Raw genomic sequence first — 16,750 nt, forward strand, 5'->3', positions numbered from 1 at the left:
GCATTATTTATGTGAACTAATTTTTCTTTTTGTTGTCTTTCCTTTTTTTCTGTTGGAAGATGGCCACTATAGATTTTTGGATGTTATCTTTGGAAAGAGGTATTATCTTTGGAAAGAAAAGAAATCATATTGCATTTTAAAAATTTTAAGTAATTCAGACAAGGTGGTTAAGGTTTAATATGAATTATGAAATAATGCATTTCATTGAAAACGTTTTAATGATATAAAATTAGAGTTTCAGGATGTGAGCCATCTTCTTGCTCTCTCTCTGGGGGAAAATGTAAATAAAATCCACTTAACGGATTAAATGCTTTGATAAGGATGATTCATTGTGAAAACTTTGAAAGTCTAGGGTGAGATTCAATTCTTTCCACCCTGCTATGATGTTGCTTACGAGGCCGTCTCCAAACTTTAGAATCGTAATACCCTGTGTTCCAATACTTCCTATTGGTTCTCGCATTTTCAAGTATGTAACGAGAATACCAAGTTGATTTTGCTCTGTCTTTTGCTTTTCCCAGAGAAATCTCTGTTGCTCCTTAATGCCAGCCAAGAGTAATACTGTTAATTAATGAGTAACTAGAGATAATATTGTTAAGTAGTGAGTTACTCGGTAGTACATAAAGAAACCACTTTAAGCAAACCCAGGAGGTGATTACCACCCCCCTACTCTGAGAATTAGGCAGTGTTGACAAGTATAACAACCAATTCCATGAGGAATTTGAGTTTGGAGGTTGTAAATATTCCCTGGTATCTATCCAGTCTTCAATTCAGGAAGTGACCAGAAAGAACCACAAGCTCACCTTCTCATTGATAGCAGAAGTACACACCACCACCTCCTTTTCACTGAGTGTTAGAATTAACATTTCATTTCTGATGGACTTTTCTGTTATTTAAATGGAGAACCTGGTCACTTGTTAGCTTCTTTGATAGCAGATGAAAGCATTAAATATTAAGATGGCCGAAGTCAAATTACTAATGAAAGGTATATGCAAAAATCCAAATAAAATGTCCAGCTTAAATACTCCAGCCTTCCATTGTTTTAATAATGAACGTTAATCAAATGGAATGGGAACCCTTTTATTTATTATTTTCATGCCTGGCTTTTTATTGTGTAAATTTCCAAAATTAAAAGGAATGATGTTGATGAATGTCTTACAGTACAGCTTGAATACATATCAGTGTGCTAATGTTGGTCTATGTGTCTGTGCATAGTGCTTCCTGGAGTCTTTTAAAGCATAAGGAGATACACCTTTATCAAGTATGCATCTATAACAGATAAATGTTTTAATAATTCCATACTTATATTATTGCATTTAATCCTACAATATCACTTTATACCTGGCTCATACTTAATTTCTCATGTGGTGTTACAACTGTTCTATTTGAATCACTATCTAAATAAAGTCCACACCTTACATTAGATTATGGATCTTAAATCTCTGCCTTTCCTTTTAGAATATCATTGGTATGTAGAGAAACTGGAACACCTTTTGGGTGGGCTGTCCACAGCCTGTATTTAACTGGCTACTTCCCTCACGTGTTTTCTTTGTAGTACAGAAGATAGCATTTTGGAGAGTGGAGACAACCTACATTTTTGGCAGGATTTATACTATTCTAAATTCTCTAGAACAGACAGCTTCTCTTCAAGGGTATTCCCGTATCCATCCAGAAGGAGGAGACAAGAGTTTATCTTTGCTATTTGTCAACAAGTCTTTGGCCAGATAATAAACTTGCAAGGTTTAGACAGTTATCTATTCATGAACTTCCATGAAGTTCAGAACCCACGCAGGCCAGACCTATGATTTAGATTCTATTCTTTTGACAAGGTAATCAAGAGCCTAGTAGTCTGGGGTTTTAAGAACTGCTGATTATGAGGAAGTAGTTTATTCTCAATGAACTCTGTGCCTGCTAACACACAACTGGCTATCCAGTATTCTCCCCTTAAGAGTTAAGAGCCTAAAATAGTTGTGGAATATTAGTTGAAGATGTGTTATATTTGTTCATGCTGTGGAATATTTGTTTAATGATGCAAAATGTGTTGCATTCTTTTTTGTTGCATTTGTTTAACTCCGTGAAGCTGTGTTACTCTGCCTGCCTAAAACACCTGATTTGTTTAATATAGAACTGAATGGCCAATAGCTAGGCAGAAGAGGGATAGGCCAGGCTACCAGGCAGAGAGAATAAATAGAAGGAGAAAAGGAGGTGTGGTGGCCCACAGGGGCTATCTAATGAGACATTACTCAGGGTCAGAGAATCTGGGCTTGCTTTATTCAGCAGGCTGCATAATGAGATGATTTGGTCACAGGTGTGTTTACCAGGTGTTTGGAGGTGTCTACACTTGGCTGTATGGTAGGCTTTGATCTTGCAAAGGGGAGGTCTTTTGCATCTCCCCTTGGCATATTATAAAAAGCCCCTTTGAATAAAGCTCTGGGCAGCAGCTGGGTATTGACCTAGGGCCCTCCTGAAGCTATCCTGTGTTTCTGTCTTTCTTATCATCTCTTTCTATCTTTTGTGGGAGCCCATTTTCAAGTTCCTCGTGGCTTTATCCAGCAGGTCTGCATAGAGAGGATGATTAGGACCACGGGCCTGAGTGCAGGTGTCTGAGATGGTCTGCACTTGGCTGTGCTGGGGGGAGGTCTTTTGCTCCACCCCTTGGCGTCTCTATAAATACCCTGGGGTAGAGACAGTCAGAGCCCATTGGAGTAGGTTCCAGGCCCTCTCGAGGCTATCCTGTATTTTCTGTTTATCTTCACAATCTAAATCCTTCTAATATTTCCTGCTGCTCACACTCAAGAAAACTCTGGGGGGAACTGTGGGGTTGGTGGGTTAATGCCCAGCAATCTTTCTATCTATCATTTCCTCATCTCTCTCTCTTCCACCCAAGAACCCTTCAAAAGGTGGGAGCTGGTCCAAGCTGGACTCCCAAAGACTTCCACAAGGAGAAAGAAGGAGGAGCAAGAAAAAGAGGAGAGGATGACACCAGGGGCCAGCCACCCAGCCAGCTACAGAGTAAGAAGTAAAGAAAGGTATATAGAATAGAGAAAGGTAAAAAGCCCAGAGATACAATGTAGAAGAGGAGGAATGGGATAATTTAAGAAAGCTGGCTAGAAACAAACCAACCTAAGGTCAGGTATTCATAAGAAAAAGCTAAGTTTCCATGTATTTATTTGGGATCTGGGTGGTGGGCCCCCAAAAAGTAAAGAGTAAAAACAACCAGCTACATAAAATAGCTTGGGAGCTGAGCATTGAGCTAGTCTGGCTAAAATGGAGGATAGAATGGTTAGCTCCCTAGTCTTGCTACTTTCAGGCCTCAGTGGATGATCAATAGAATTCAAATACATGGAGTTAAACTGACACAGGACCCTTTGAAGTTGAAGCCACTGTAAAGGAGAGGAGAGAAAGTCAGGGCCAAGTTAGGTATATAAGCTCCAAAGACTAATAGCAGCTCTAAGAAAATAGTCACACCCATTTCCACTGTGAGGATCCAGTGATTCAATTTCAAAGCTGTTTGCAGAAAAGGATGGGAGTGTTTGACATACTTTTTTTTTCAACATCTTTATTTTAAAATATAATTGCATCATTTTCTCCCTTTTCCCTCACTCCACCACGCCCATGTGCCCCACCTCCTGCTCTCTCTCAATCCACGACCTCTTTCTCTTCCGTTGTTATATATGTGCATAACTATCGCAACCGACTGAATCTGCCCAGTGTTGCTTGCAGTATATGATTCCAGGGCTGGTCGTTTCGAACTCGACAATTAATCAAGGGGCTCATCCCCAGGGAAGAATAATTGTCCTCTGCTGTCAGCGTTCCTTAGTTCTCTGCAGTTCTTTGTTGAGGGGTGGCCACTATGAGATTTCCCACTTCCATATTAGAAAGTCTGTTGGTATTGTCCTTGTTTGGGCAGCCAAACTTTGAATCTGATTTTAGAGAGCATGTAAAGGAGATGGGACATTAGTAGAATTATCAGAACCATATGCACAGCATTTAACCTTGATATTAGAAAAATGCCCTCTGAGCAGCAGTGAGGCTATCCAAATTCATATGGTTTTGGTATGATTGCTTTTCTCGTTATTTAGACCACAGAATGAAGAACAGACATTCCTTTCAAATTTAAATGGCTGTGCTACTTAAAGCATTCTAAGTATATTTATTAGGAGTTTCAATATGTCAAATGATCTCTAGTACCATAAATGGTTTAAAAATGGAAGCTAGATAGTCATATCAAGGGAAAACACTCCAGGTCTAGAGATGCTGTTACATATTAGCAGGGTGATCTAGAATTTTCAACCTGTCACTTCCACTCAAGGAAATTCTAGTATATTCTGTCAGCCCATCCCAGGAGTAACTACAGCTGCAGAGCCATTGGGTACCCTTACGAGATGCCCAACATCTTCCGAGCCTTGTGATCCACACAGCAACAAAAGGGCTTAGGCTGAGATCTGTATGAAAGCTCACACAAACTCTGAGGAGGGCCATTTGGTAAGGAGGAATATTATCCCCTAGGCCAGCTGCATCTGCTTGTAAAGCTTTCTCTAACTGTTGACTATGATAAGCACATTCCACTTTCTCAGAGGACCAAAGATTCCAAGAATAAGGAAGATAAAAATCGAGCTCCCAGAGATTTAGCTGCAGGCTGTGTGACCTAGGAAATGCGTTATCATTTTGAAGAAATCTCAGGAGGCTAAATTGAAAAATAATTGTAATGGCCAGCATTGGAGTATTACCTGGTGACTAGGAGGGAGACAAATGACCAGAATGGAGGAATTTAGTGACCAGGGGTTGAAGTCCCTTGGCTTCAGGGTGTAGAAAATATTGTTTACAGTTAGGGAAAGCATGTGAGTTCTTTAATCTGATTACATCTGAGGTGTTTGTTGTTGCTCTGTCTGGCATGTCAGTGATCCTGCTTGGGGTTTCACGGGAAGGCTAATGAGAACTGAATCCTTGTCCCATTCCAAAACCTGGCCTAGCTTGTTTTGCTGTGTATTATCAATTGTTTCATTCTTTATGCTTGTGCAACACAGCAAACCAAAAATTCACTTCAAAATAATTAAGGTCATCTGATGGTCATTAGGTGACCTTTAGGGACCAAGGAGGAATCTTTGCATGAACGTATGTGTGCCTGTGTCTGTGTATGCATATGCATATGAGTGTAGGTTTCTGCAGAGGCCAGAAGAGAGTTTCAGGTAGTTGTGAGCCACACCTAACTTGTTGGGAACTGAACTCCTTCAGTCCTCTGTAAGAATAGCTAGTGTTCTCAACGGCTGAGCCATCTCTCCAGCTCTGTTTGGTCATATTTCTTTATACTAAGAAATCTGTGTGCTTTTGTTTTTATTACTCCAGAGTAGACCCATGTTCTAAGTTAAATGTTCTTTTCCAGATCATCAGATTGATTGCTTAGAGTTTTGCCTCACTGTACGAGCATCAATTGTTCCTGACTCATGAGGCACCATTTATCAGATGTCTGTCTCTGTAGCAAGTTAACACAAACTTGGAGGCTTAAAACATAAATTCATCATCTTAGAGTGGTGGGTCAGAAGCTCAACTAGGTTGCGGTGGGCTACAGTCAAGGTGTCGGCCACACTACATTCTTGTCTGGAGGCGAGAGGAGAGTGTCATTTCTTGCCGTTTTCCAAATCGTCTGCATTCCTCTTCTACCTCAAAGGTGACAGTAGTGGACCAAGCTGCCATATCACATCCCGTCCCCGTGGCTTCTCCTACTGTAGAAAAACTGTGATTGTCCTGGATAATTCAGGACGCTGTCCTCATGTGAGGCCAGCTGGTTATCAACCTTAATTCTGTCTGCACAGTAAATTTCCTCTGTGTGTCACCTGATTGCAGGTTCTGGGGGTTAGGGACCATTATCCTAGCTGTCACAAGCTGCACACGCGGCATTCATGTCCTTCTGCCAGTTTCCCATAAGGCCATTCTCTGGTCTGTCCATTAGGAGCAAGTCTAGTTTTCACAGATACGCTGTGGGCAGGTGATGATTTCATGATTGTAAAGTGGGGAGCTGAAATCCCCTGAGGATGAAGGAGCGAGGAAATTTTATTTCTTTGTGGAAAGAAAGCATTTCTTACAGCACCTACTCACCCTTTGTAATGGGACAGTAGCATTTCTTTTTCCAGTGCACTGGACTTTAGCCAAACATCATAAATTATTTTTATTTTCAAAACAAGTGCTATTATGTCCCATTGCCTGACATAAATCTTCCATATGACATGCTTACTATCGTATCTCACTTGTGGCGTGAGAAGTTGCTGTTTTTCACAAATATTCAAGGTAATATTTAGTGACATATGGATTGATATTCTTACTAATCACGTAAGATTTTCTATATTTTCGTCTTTCTATAAAGTATAAATTGGCATTTTTAAAGTCACTCACTACTCTTACATGCAAAGTAAAAAATTTTATTCTGTCTTGTTATTTTAACATTCATATTCAGACAAAATTTGGTAAAACCTGACTTAAGTAGAGCTGGTGTGGTGGCTCACATTCATTATAGCCATTAGGAAGCTAAGACAGGAGGATTGCTATGAGTTTCAGCCCAGCCTAGTCTATATAGTTAAACTGAATCTCAAGAATTTGAAAAAAAAAAAAGGATTTTAATCGATTAATTAAAGCAGTAGAAAAATGTAGTGTTCACAAGAGTCCAGAAATGGTGTGAAAACACAGAATTCTCAATGACTAGATCTTCTAGGTTCCTACTCCTTCATTTTTTTGGAATCATATCTCAAATGTTCTCAACACTGATTTATACTTGAAGAATTTACTTCTTGCTTTTCTGTAGATCAGGCTGGTCCTGAACTCACAGAGGCCACCTGCTCCCAAGTAGCTCTTGCTATCCAGTTTTATGTTCAGCTGTTGATTATTTGGGGGAGAGAGGGAGAGAGGGAGAGAGGAGAGTCAGTCAGTCAGTCAGTCAGTCAGTCAGTCAGTCAGTCAGTCAGTCAGTCAGTCAGTCAGTCATTAATTGGATAGCACAAGGCAAATAGCTTTACTTTGTTTGCTCAAATAACCAATAGAAAAGAGTCTTATATATTTGGAATCAGTGCAAATTCTGACTGGTTTATCTTCTAGCCAGGTGCTAGGAGTCCAGTGGGTTTAGTGGAGGCCAGTGCTTTACATTTCACAGTTGTGATCATTTTCCAAGGAGCACATTTCTATGTGCAGCTGTGGACTTCTCGGGGTATCCCCCAGCCACCGTCTTTACAAATGATTCCAGGGCGAGTGCTGAAACTGCAAGCTAGTGGCCTTTTAGCCGCTGTGTCCTGGAAGGAGCCCTGGGCCAGAATCATGACTTCCATGTCCTAAGAAAGTTTACCCTCTACTTGAGAGGCAGCAGATAGAGTACTTATGAGTCAAACAGACTTGGATTCAAATTGGATACCCCTGCTCACTGTGCAGTGGTTTAAGGTAAGATATTCAACTTCTCTGCATTTCATTTTTCTTGTGTATAAAATAATGATCTTCCATAAGTGTTATGAAGATTGGGTAAATGATGCACAGCAGATTATATATATATACATATATATATAAATACATATCCCAACATAGAGTATGTATGTTTTATAAATTTTATCAGTTTCTGATAGATCAATGAATGGTCTTGTTATTTACTTTATCTTTCTGAGCTTTATCTCAGTTGCTAAAGAAAGTTTGGCTATATTTCCACAAAAGTTTTGATTTATGCAAGATTTTAGTGTCTAGTGTGAAAACTCTTGGTCAGAGAGTAGTGGTGTGATTTAGTTTGGTTTTATATTTGTCGCTGAGAAGTGAGGCCAGGAAATCATAGATGTTGTTAACTGAAAACAAATAGTCATATTCATCTTAGTGTTGTGCCCCAAGCCCATTTTCTTGATAGGGGCAGCTCTCAAAACAAGATCTGGAAACAAATCCAAAGTGAAATCAAAGGTGGTAATGCAGCCTTGGTGGCCGGCCACACACCTCACTCCCATGATCATGGTTTCATCATCAAGTGGTAACTCCTGCATTGAAGCTACCTCTTGCTCTTGGTAGATAGAGAGCAGGTGCTGCTTAGAATTCCACAACCATAGGTTCCAAAGGGAGAAAGGTGGTTCCCCGATTTCTAGATTTAATACCTTCCAGCATCCCTGGTAAATTAGTTATTAATAAGAATATATAATAAGAAATTTGACTTACTCTACTAAACACAAATGAAAACGAGAGAGTAACACAGTTTCATTTAGTCAACTGATAACAAGTTTGCATAACGTTTTAATGGTTTCTTATTTTGATGTGTTTCACTTTTATTTCTCAGAAGAATCTTGAGTTTCAAAACATCCTGAATAGAGTTCACTTATAGAAATGGAGATGTGAATAAACAAATTAGATGCTGTAAAATGTAACACAGCTTATACTCTCATACAGTAGTAATTAAAACTGTTTATTAAATTTAATTTTCATATCTATGGGGTGGAGGGCTGGAAGTCATGATAATAGCATACAAAGTCTGAGAACCATTTCTCTCTTTCCAAAATGTGGGTTCCGTGCATTGAACTCAGGACATTAGTCTCAGAGTCAAGCATGTTCCTGGCTGAGTCATCTTGCTGACTCTTCCCCTTAACTCTTATATTAAATAGAAAACTAGAAAAATGTATCACGTACTTCTACCACTGCAATTTAGACTTGTAGCTTCCCTCTTCTATCTCTACATATTTGTGCATTCTTTAATCATTTTGCTCAAAAGTGGGATAAGGTTTAAAACAATGGAGGTTGTTACTACTTACTCTACTGAAGGCAGACATCACAAGGAAATGGGTTGTGGATTTGTTGGTGAAAAATAGCTAGAAGCAAGCTTAATAAGAAAATGAATGGTGCTGTCCAGGGGGTTAAATATGTTGGTCTGGACAAATACTGGTGGAGAAGAGGCAGGATAAAACAGGAGGGCGTGATGCAGTGTGGCCATGGAGACCAGGTGAAGCCTGCCCACCTCCCCCGAATCCTTAGGTAATTATCAAAGGGCAAACAGGTGTCAGCCATGAAGATGGGCAGTTACCAAAAGAAGAGACAGCTGTTGAGCACACAGCATTTTTGGGAGCGTCTTACCCAGTGATTCTCAACCTATGCATTGGAGGATGAAAAAACGACCCTTTCACAGAGGTCACATATCAGATATTCTGAATATCAGATATTTACATTACAGTTCATAACAATGGCAAAATTATAGTTAAAAAGTAGCAACAAAAATAATCTTATGGTCAGGGTTATCGCTACATGTGACATGTGGTCACATCCTTGGGAAGGTTGAGAACCACTGCTCTTACCCATAAGGAAATCTAAGCTTAAGTGAATGTCCCAAGGCTTTACAGTGCTGTTCACCTGGCCTTGAGCATCTGCACTCAAGGGGTCCTTCTGCTTCCGCCTCCTGGGTATCTGCTGCCCTCTACTACAGGCACCAAGAGCTTGGACACCTGCTTTTAGCGTTACTGTTAATGTTAGTAATTGTGCATGCATGCACATGTGTGTGCATGTGTGTGTGCATGTATGCACGTATGTGTGCGCATGTGTAACCTGTCTTCTGTCATACTCGACTTAAATAAAAAAGTTCCACCAGCCGAAGATCCTAGGGGCCTTATATTTTCTTTTCCTTTCATCTTGAATTGAACTTAGAGACATTATAAAATAATGAATGGAAAAGGGTTAAATTTGAGACTCACAAAGTCTGAGAGAATTGTGAGTACCACTTAAGATAGAGTTTTTTTTCTCTTTTATTTAAAATCACTTTCTGAGTTATTTTATTGGAAATATATTCACTATGTGGGAAGTATTTGGCTTTAAATCTTCAAGATAAATCTAAATTTTTTTTATTAAAAACAAGATATCCTAGAATCATTTGATTTTCTTCCAAGGCATATAATTTAGAGGATGTAAGTAAGACTCATGAAAGGGTGTTTAAAGCTGTCGGCATAGAAGGCATCAAGTTCTTAGCAAATGTGTACCATCATTTAACCAGTTCACCATGGGTTTTCACCAGAAAGGCCTGTCCTAAAAATAGACACCTGTTTCCCCACGTGCTGCTCAAGAGAAATCTTTTTAATATTCTATTTTTTTCTGCTGCATTCAACTGCACTTTAACTGGATTTTACTCATCTTCCTGATCTAATATATCATCTCCAAGTCGATCTTTTCTTGGAAGTTCACTAAAATAAATTTGTATTATCTCAGAATTTTAGTTCTCAACCATATTGTATCAGGTAAACTAAAATCAAAATCTAACTTTCAAAAATTCATGATTGGTTATACATTGAAAATGTCCCCCATTGTCATGGGCTAAAAGGATGTTCTACTCTGGATCTAGTACTCCAGAATCATTGCAAGAGTCTGGCTATCAGAAAAGAGGTTTTTTTATGGAAAGCTAGCTAATGCCAAAAGGTTAAACTGGAGGGTCTGAGGGTTATCCAGAAAGTGAAAATAGAAGAGAAGAATTAGATGGTAGAATTTTCTTTACTTTTAGGGATATCTCAAAACCAAAGATGATAGTCTTTATCAGCTTTTACAATTGTCTGTCACGGTTTTTTCTCTTGGAATGGGTTACTTGCCCAGCACACTCAGTGTTCTTTGGCTTATGTGAGTCATGCCACATGCTGGGCTGTGAAGAGCTGCCTTTGGCTTTATTGTTTTATGTTGTGGTCAGATTGTGGGGTTTCGTGCATGTATTCCCCTGTGTCTTATTTCACCAGCCTAATGAGGCCTCCCAGAGGCAGAGCTGGGCCTTATCAGCCCCATGTGTTTGATAACCAGACTCCATGAATTTGAACTATTCTCAGTTCTCCAATCAAAGCTCATTGTCAACAAAACAAAGCATCTCTCATGGCCTGGAGTGGTAGTCTCTGGGAGAAAGTTTTTTTCAGTTTAGGGGTGATTGTACTATTGGTAAATGCCTGGCTTGCCTGGCATGTCAAGATTTACACCTCTTGCCTGGTGTAATTATTAAATGTGTCCCATTTTTTCAGTAGTTGGAAAGATGCCTGCTTGATCTATTTGCAAAGGAAAGCCTCGAGTTTTCAACATGACCCTCAGATTTTTCATAGTCTGATCATTAAGTGACAGCCCAAACTTCACTCTGCCATTGATGGTGCCCTGTTAGGAGGGAAAGAAAGGGAATACATTGTCTCTGAGTTCTCTGCTGTGTCCACTCACCAAATGGGGTGCCCAGTAGCTAATTAGCCTATGCTGGGATGGAGATTTTCGTCAACCAATGATTTTTGAATTTGAGTTCTCTCAATGTCCTAGGCCAAGGAATTGGTCAGTTGTTCCTGGGAGTTGCCCTGTAGAACAGATACTGTAAACAGCATCTTTATTCCAGGGAAGACACAGGATCCCTGGAGGATTAAGGATATGCCAGCAGCAGGCTGACTCCAGATCTGTCTTGGCCCTTAGCCACCACAACATGCTGCTTTTCCGCCCCGTGCCTTACACGTATCCTGGTTCTTTTCAACTCTGGGAAAACTCCTTTTTAGAGAACAGTTCTTGGCACTCTACCTCTAGCTGGTAATGCCCACTAGATCATTTTTAAAGGGTTGGGGGGAACGACACTCTGCTGGCTTGAAGTCTTTAACTTTGGACACTATTCTTGGGAGAAAACATGTTCCAAATGAAGTCCTGGTCATGCACTAGATCTTTCTAGAGTGATATGTCAAACATTGCAGATTTCATGGGTAAATGTATGTGTACCAGAATAGGCTCTACTTCAAAACTCTAGCCCCAGCCAAACATAAAAACTGCTAATGGACAACAAATACCCCATGCTAAGCTTCTCTGTGGGGGGCACATACGAGCAAAGACAAGGAAAATATTACAGGCAAGAAAGCCAGCAATTTAGTATCTGACAGCAAATCTAGTTTGGTAAGTGGGAAAGGATGTGTACTGGCCCTTAGGGCAGATGGGTCAGAGAAATACAGTACCAAGTATTTGTGATGCCAGGGAGAGAATCTATCACAGGGAAAGTGAAGGAGGGTTAGGTTGGGACAGTGGCTGGATGAGATGTACCAGGCTCTGTGCCAGACCACCGGAAACAAGATGGGGTAGCTGATGTACCCAGTATGCAGGGACAGGGAGTAGAGGGTCAGATCAGTGCTGGCTTCATGAGCAGGCGGCAAGTGCCCTTGGAGGACCTTGGGTTCGGAGTGAAACGAGCTGTTATCACTCTTCTCAATTCTTAGTTTCCTTTACACTTCATTTAGTGACAGATGTCCGATGGACCCGTGCCCCACCCCGGGGTGCGGGGGGGGGGGGGGAGTAGGGGGTGGAGCCTGAGCTTTTGTGCTTTGGCCTTCCACACCCCTCACCTTCTTAGTTCAGTTTGCAACTGTCCTGTCTCAGAGACTTGCGTGCCCTTGCTCACTGTGTCTATCATGGCTTGGTGTCGGAAACCTGACTGAGGCAACAAGGAAAGGAAAAATCACACACACACTCACACACACACTCACACACACACACACACTCACACACACACACACACTCACACACTTACACACACACACACTCACACACACTCACACACACACACTCACTCTCACTCTCACACTCACTCACACTCACACTCACACACTCACACTCACACACTCACACACACACTCACACACACACTCACACACACACTCACACACACTCACACACACACTCACTCACACTCACTCATTATCACTCTCACACTCACTCACACTCACACTCCCTGACACATACACAGAAGCTGTGGTCAGACAGGCTGGAGAGGGCACCCACTACACAATCAGGAACCTCAGCACACTTCTCATGTATAGCACAGGAGGAGGGATTAGCTAGTTTTGGTCGAAGGCCTCTGGGAGCAGAATCAGGTTGCAGTCATCAGGAGGAAGAATCTTCAGTTGCTGGTTTTTTACACACTGCCAACATCTGAATATCCAATCAGAGGGAGGCATCGTCACTTCCCCGAGTCTGGCCTGGGAAAGGCTCTGCCGATTCTCAGGGGTCTGAGACACTGTGTCATTGACATGGACACAGCCGTTCACTCAAGACTTCATCTACTCCCCAAGCATTCGCTCAGAGCCACCTCCGTCCCTGCATATACTGTCTACTTATTCTCAATTAGCTATTTCAGCTGACTTCCATCTCCAGCAGCCCCTTGGGTGGGAACTCAGGAAGAACTGGGGGAGGTACATACACACTATGGTGCCATGTGGCCAGATGTGGCGGCAGTTGTCTTGCCCAAGCTGGAGGTATCACTATACATTCCTTAGAGCATTTGGATGAAGCAAGTACCATTCTACCCCTACTCAGGTACGTGACAGTCCCAGGGCATGGACTGCAGTCATATGGGGTGCACAGGTTGGAGTGACAGATTTGTGGGAAAGAGAGTTTGTGTTTTCTGTCCTGAGAGTGCGGCCAGAGAAGAAACTTTGATAATGGGGTAGACCCTAATGGGACACATTTTTGTCTTTGTTTTCTGTTGCTATGACAGAACACCTGAGACTAGGAATTTTTATTAAATGTATTTACTTTATTAAAACAAGAGAGATCGATATCTGGGCCCACGATGGAGGCTTTGAAGTTCAGGACTAGGCAGGCACATCTAGAAAAGGCCTTAGGCTGCACCACAGCATGGCAAATGGGGACGTGTGGCTGGCGCGTATGTGAGGATGGGAAGTTGGCATATGCTCGGGAGAGCATAGAGCATGTATGTGAGAGAGCAAGCGACAGTGCTGGCCTGCTTTCTGAAAACCCACTAGGGTTCCCAACTGAGTCTACCTCCCAACATATCGTAGCCTGGAGGAACTGAACCTCGTGATGGAACATAGAGAGTCCAGAGTTGTTGGAGTCATAGTGAGGAGGAGTGCTTAGCAAATGAGTGGAGTCCATCTCCAGAGCATCACCTTAAATGGTAAGTCAACACCATAACTGGTGGAGGCGGAGACAGTGGAAAAAGGAAACGGCCTGGTTTCTTTTCTTTTCTTTTTTTTGAATGTCTTTAATAGTTCGTTTTCTCTACCTTTAAAGAAGGGTTTCATTCATCACTTGTTTTCTGCATTGGACCCACAGTTAATACAGCTAGTCCTGGGGGAAATACGTCTTCAATAGTATTGCCTCCCCAAATCTCATCAAATGAAAGTAGAACACTGAGTCAAACTCCATGGACGTCTCCTTCACTGGGATGTGTTTTTGAAGTGGTGGTGCTGTTTTGGAAACACCATTTAAGTGTTTTCTTCCAAACACTTTAGTGTAGACTGTGAGGAGTGACTGGATATAGCAGAGCTCTGGCAACATTGGGTTTGGAAAGAAAAGCCCCTTTAATTACCTCTTCATCCATCAGAGCTGAGTTCCCTTTCCATGTTTTGAGACCCCGCCCATTCCACTGCACGGAGAGCAGGGGCTGCTTCTCACTGGAGTCATCGGCTGTGCAGACTTGTCCTGTGACAAACGCCCGCCTAAGCTGTGAGCTCCCTCGGATGAGGTGTGTAACTATCTGGACCCCCTTCTGTGGCCGACATCCAAGTCTTTTCTGCGCGGCTGGTGGTTCTGTGATGGGGCTGGCTACACTTCTGTGGATCTTTTATACTTTGGTGTTATTCCAGGCAGTCCTGGAGGCCGAGGGAGCCAGAATTTCCTTTGAACTGAGGGGCATAGCAGTATGTTCTGTCAAACTGGGCACAGGTTCATCATTTAAAAGATTTTGTAATATTTCATGGAAATAGTTACCAAATGGCCCAGGGTTTGTCAAATTGTCTCCAATTATTTTTCAGGCAGAAAGGAAAAGGTTTATTGATCCATGCTAAAACACATACTTGGTATAAGTAGTTTTGTTAAGTAAAAGAAACAGTTCTGTAAATAGATTTATTAATTCTCTGCTGAAGAATTATGGAGTTTGTGAAAACTGGTTTGTGTTTATGGACTGTGCTGGTTCACAGCCCCTAATAGTTGCCTCCATTCTTCATGCAAAGTTCCATTGATTCCTTCTTTCAGAATATGCTAATTGGATCATTACTGCTCTTCAGGCTTAAGGATGCATAAATGAACAAAGCCTGAACTCCAAGTGTGGCCAGGGCTGCATGAGCTCAGTTCACCAAGTCTTTCTATAGAGACCTGGAAATATTCTAAAAGGTGGGCTCACTTAGTTTCTGATAGTTACAGTTCCATAGATATTCTTTTTCTGCATAACTAATAAAAAAGCTAGTAATCTAAGTGACTTATTAAAATTACTAAACTGTGTTCATAACTTAGTTACCATTGTGATGTTAGCACATCGCTAACACCTCTGTTCAGTCTTCCCCATGGGCTCTTGACTACCATGATCCTTTGCCACTGGATAACTGAGTATTGGCCCCAGTGAGCAGTAAGTACCCTCAAATGTCTAGAAAATGTCCCATTAGTATTTCCCCAAAAGAGAACCCCATCTTTCTTAAAATTGGCTTTGCATCTTGTCAGTTGTGTTTTCAGGGCCTATGGATACAGGCTTCTAAACCCACCTTGTGTTTGTTCACAGTAGTAAACCACACCATATGGACTGTAGCATTAGTGTCTGTTGGACAATATATTTTGAAGACTTTTTACAGTGATATTTATGAATGAAGGTGGTGTATAATTTTCTTGGGGAAATATTTGTATTTTGGAATCTGTGATGCTTGTTTTTATTTATTTATTTTTATTATTTCCTCCCTTATTGTCTGTCCTCCAATCTTATAGAGCACACCCACTTTTGGATTTAAGAAAATTGATAATATTGCTAGCATATGATTAGTACAATACAAATTAGTTACTAGCATATAATCTGTACAATTACAAATAAATTTAACCATGATGAAGTACTCTGTGAAAATAGCCACTGTGGTTTGCCTCCACCTAGTAAATGGAAAAAATGAAAACTCCCTAGAGAAGTGTTTGCTTTGTCCCACTGATAGCCAAGCAGGATTGAATGTCAGCCTCCTAGAGAGGGAAATTTGAATCAACATAAAACCAAGTTGTTAGAATAACAGGGAGGAGAGAGGGAAAGGAAGGAGGAGGAAGAGGGGCAGGAAGAGATGAGAGATGAATGCATGCATGCATGAATGAATGTGTTTAAGCTCTTGATGTGATTTTTCAAAGATCCCCTTGGCTTGCCTCATGTTTGTGTAGACATATGCATGGTAGAAGCTTCGCAGGACAGGAATACCTGCCATTTTGACAACATTCTGAGCAGTGCCTCTTGCAAGACTGGAGTTCTCTACTAGAAAGAGATCCAAAATTTGAAAGTTAGAATTAAATTGGGCAATTATAGTAGGATCATATCCTTGACTAAAAATAAGACAATATATATCCATATATGTCTTCAATATTTGACTTCTTTAAACAGTAAATTCTCTTATCCTTTACCCTAGGGCATTTACAATGCTAAGCAAATTAAGTTAAACTGGGCTGACCAGTTTGTAGGATTAACCACCAGAATTACAAATTTAAAGTAACTGCATCCTAGATAAATTATCTTGCATTGAGATTTTAATTGTATATGTTCCCTAAATAATGAAATAATTACTTTTGGTAGAACATCTGCGAAGACCACAATGTGTGTATTCTCAGTCTGCTACAAATCCAAAATACAGACCGGAATGGAAATCGTGACTTTAGTGCTCTATCTTCCCATGTCTGTATCACCAACAGAGCATGAGCAATCCGGAAACACTGCAAGTTGGGAGTATTTAATGAGCAGTAAGAACGAATATACACCCAGTGTTCCACTTCTGTTCCAGGTGTTGACACACTACCACAGCCTGTG

At 41.0% G+C, this 16,750-nt stretch overlaps 1 protein-coding gene across 35 annotated transcripts in view; it reads left to right on the forward strand.

Annotated features, from left to right (window-relative positions):
* The window catches only part of Abi3bp (ABI family member 3 binding protein), a 208,344-nt gene that overhangs the window by 55,695 nt on the left and 135,899 nt on the right, over positions 1 to 16,750 (forward strand). The gene's annotated exons all lie outside the window — the stretch shown is intronic.

Source organism: Peromyscus maniculatus, chromosome 12 (assembly GCF_049852395.1).
Source record: "Peromyscus maniculatus bairdii isolate BWxNUB_F1_BW_parent chromosome 12, HU_Pman_BW_mat_3.1, whole genome shotgun sequence".
Taxonomy (NCBI): domain Eukaryota; kingdom Metazoa; phylum Chordata; class Mammalia; order Rodentia; family Cricetidae; genus Peromyscus; species Peromyscus maniculatus.